Source organism: Arachis ipaensis, chromosome B01, assembly GCF_000816755.2.
Source record: "Arachis ipaensis cultivar K30076 chromosome B01, Araip1.1, whole genome shotgun sequence".
Classification (NCBI taxonomy): domain Eukaryota; kingdom Viridiplantae; phylum Streptophyta; class Magnoliopsida; order Fabales; family Fabaceae; genus Arachis; species Arachis ipaensis.
Genome location: NC_029785.2, coordinates 2,301,991 through 2,305,984, shown reverse-complemented (window position 1 = coordinate 2,305,984; position 3,994 = coordinate 2,301,991).

The following is a 3,994-nucleotide window of genomic DNA, read 5'->3' as shown; positions in this document are numbered from 1 at the left end:
TCATTATAAAATAGTAACATTCAAATTAGACCATTTTACCAACTATACTACTTTTAAGATAAAAATTCAAGAGTCAATAAAATTTATTATTTTTAGTTATTATTTTTAATTATTAATATAATTTTTTAATTTAATAATTTAATAATATATTTTTAATTTATATTTTTAAACAAATATTTTAATTTTATTTTTTATAATACAAATTTTGTTGATTAACTTTTTTTTTCAATTTTTTATGGTAAAATTAGAATCGAACCGATCAAAATGTAATTGGTTCGGATTTATATTTTTTTGTACATGTACCCGAACCAAATCAAACCGATTAAGAACGGATTGGTTCGGTTCGGATAATTTGCTACCCAATGACTTTGAAATTCATAAAAAAAAAATAAATTTTTATCTTAAAAATTCAACAAGTACAATAAACATGTAACATCAATAGAAATAATCCAAACATGTTAAACATCAAATACATTAAAAACTAAACTCATTAAAATTCAAACATATTAATAATGAATAATCATTGTCTAATAGAAAAACCATATATATATATATATATATATATATATATATATATATATATTTATTTTTTTATTTAATTAATATATGATCGGATTCGCGGGTTGGTTCGAGTTTTGCACCCCAAAAATCGATATTCAAACCAATCACTAACAAAAGTCATCGGTTTGGTTCGAATTGGACCTGATTACCCGTTGATTTCAGAACCAATTTAATTGATTCAGTTCGAATTCGAAGGGATAATCAGATACCCGCTACCCGTGCTCACCCCTATCGGTCTTCCTTTTTAAATTTTAAGTCTCTACGTATTGCAATTTTTGGGATCAAAATATTATTAAACTTTTAGTAATAGAGTCTGATTAAAAAATATCTTTTAATTAAGTTTAGTTGCCACCGACACCTATAGATTGTGTTCAATTTGCTTAATTTCCTACTACAGGTTCACCTAATTGACTTGATTTTCCCCACTGATAATATATTATTAACCACTTACTTTACTATAATTATTAAGTCATATTCGATGGAGTGTAAACCAATATGAACACTTGCATAAGGAATCTATCTATAATTAATATATAGTGGTTTGAAGCTTTCTACGCCTGACTTGTTCAATTACTCTCTCTAATTAAAATGAATTAGGTTTGATAAAGTTTTTTCTGAAAAGATGTACAAAAAGGTTATATGCTTAAGTTTTTCAAAATTACAGTACTTTTTTGAAATTAGTTTATATTTAAATTTGTGTAAATTATTTTTTTAATTTTAAAAATTGTTTTATAAATATAGTTATTTTGTTTAAATTTAAAAATTATTCTACTTCTTGTTCTACCAATTACCAAAACACAAGCAATTGCTTAGTTTAAAAGTTATCACAATCTCAATCCCAACACAACATTAAATAAATAAATTAAAGAAATCAAAAGTCAAATGTATGTTTATATTTTATCTAATTAGACCGCATAACATGGATAATGCTTTATGGAGGGGGAAAATTTATTTGAAATATTGATAGTCTAAGTAGGAAAAAAAATTAAGATAAAATAATATATTACATAAATATTTTTATCTTCTTCCTCTCATTTTTGTTCAGGAGCATGCGCCATAGCAACCACCACCATGTGGGCATGTGGTATGATGACCACCATTGCTATCACAACTTATTATTGCACCACCATCATCTTAGATATTAATAATTAATAATATATATTATTTTTAAATTCATTTAAAATGTGTTAATAAAAAATAATGTTAATACACTGATGACATATATATGTAATTGTATATAGATGTATCCAAGTTTTTTCTTTAAAATATCTTTTATTTTTTTTATTAAACTACCACACTTAAATAAAGAATACATATCGAATAAGTATCTAATGAATTATGTATTTAATATGTAGATATGACAATTAAGTAAGATGATAAAGAGACGATAAATCAATAATTATAAATAAGAAAAACTAAACAAAACTATTAATAAAGCCAATAATGTTGATGGATCGAATCTGATCCGCAGATCCGTGTAGTGGCGGAGCTTGAAACAAAATTTTGGGGGGCCAAATAGAAAATAATTGTCAAGATGCTTTTGATATGGATCCCATTAAAAATAAGTTTGTCTAACCTCATCTCTCTGATTTGGGTGATATTGCCAAATTTGAAGCCGTTTTCCAAGATCTTGTTTCAAAGAATTAAGGTCAAACTCATTGGATGCAACTCTTTAAACTTTTGAATGTTATATCTCGCTTTTTTCGTGATTCATTAAAGTAGAAGAACTATCTACAGGTGTTGATATTGTAAAAGTTATATGTTCTCTTTCTTGAATATTAGCCTTCCTCTTAAAAAATACATCAATTCTTTGATTTTTCACGATTATTTTATATAAAAATTTGAATATATATCCTATAAAATATGTAGAAAAGAAGTTAGAAGCACAAATATTAAAATTTATAATATTTATTGATTTTTTTATTAATTTATACAAATACAATAATATCAATACTTATTAAATATTCTAATTTTTTTATCATATAAAAAATAAATTAAATAAACAGTAAAATATAAAATAATATTAAATTACATAAATAAAAAATACCTAATTTTTATATTTGAACTCGAAGATAGAGGGAGTGTTGCTTATTGAATAGAGAGTTGTGAAATACAAATACACTCGGTTAAGTCCAAATCCAACTTGTTTTAAATGTTTAAAACTAAAAACTATTGTGCAATAAAAGCAAGAGATGGAGATTAAAATTTGGTATTTTAAGTCATAGAAAAGTATTTGAGCCAATTGAACTATTTTTTATTTTTTGAAAAAGTACTACTAATTTTTTTAACAAAAGTTTGGGGGCCATGGCTCCCTTGTCTCAACTAAGCTCCGCCACTGTATCCGTGATGTTTATCCAAATTCGATCTAAAAATTACGGATATGAATCTAATCCGCAAGGCTATCGAATCCGATCTGCACACTAATATGATTGGATTACAAATTTTGTGTATAGGTATATGCATATCCAATTCGCATCGCAAAAATAAAGAAATAAATAAGTAAATATTCTTTTTATGTTTTATTTCAATTAATGATCCGCAAATGTACGGATCGAATTAGATTCAAGCTTAAAAACTACGGATATTAGATCTGATAATTTTAGTTCGGATCGAATTAAACAAAATTTTGACCATATCCAATTTGATCCGATCCGATCCCATCCGCGTCCCTAACCAATATATATGATTGATGAGAAGGCACAAGAATATTATTCATCCAAGCAGTTGACCCATCGGATAAAGCTTTGATTATTGTTGGTAGATTGGTTTTGTTATTACTTGTTTTTTTTGTTAAGAATTTTAATATTTCTTTTGGCAAATTATTATTGTATTTGAGAACATTCCTGAAAATGTTTTCACACATGAGTTGTATGTCACATGGGATATGTCTAAAAAGTAAACAAATTAACAAATCCATGTTGATAAAAAAAACTAAGAACAAGAAGGAAAGAAAGCTATTTATTAATGGTAGTTGGGAGATTGCCAATACATTAATTCCAACCAAGAACTGATAATATCAAACTATACACAAAAAGAGCAAAAAGACTGAATTTTATATCTTTATCTCTAGACTTTAATTAGAGTGAATTTTGTAAAGATAGCTTTGAATGTTGGAGAGCAAAAAAAAAAAAAAAAAAAAAAAAAAAAAGAATGAAGGAAATGGCTTCATATATAAATACTTTTATTTCATTTAATTTATTAAGCTGTTTTCTTTTCCTTCCTTTTATTTTCTTTACACTCTTTTATATAGATAGATTTTGATGTAATTTTTTTCTATTAATTGTTTCCATTAAATACGAACATAATGGATTGGAATAGTAAATGCAAAATGTGTATAAAATCTTGCTATACTTAATATGCTATATTGTTCTTTTTCTTTTTTAAATTTAAAAAACTCATTTTCTCTTAGTTAAATGTTAAAAATTCAATCCAA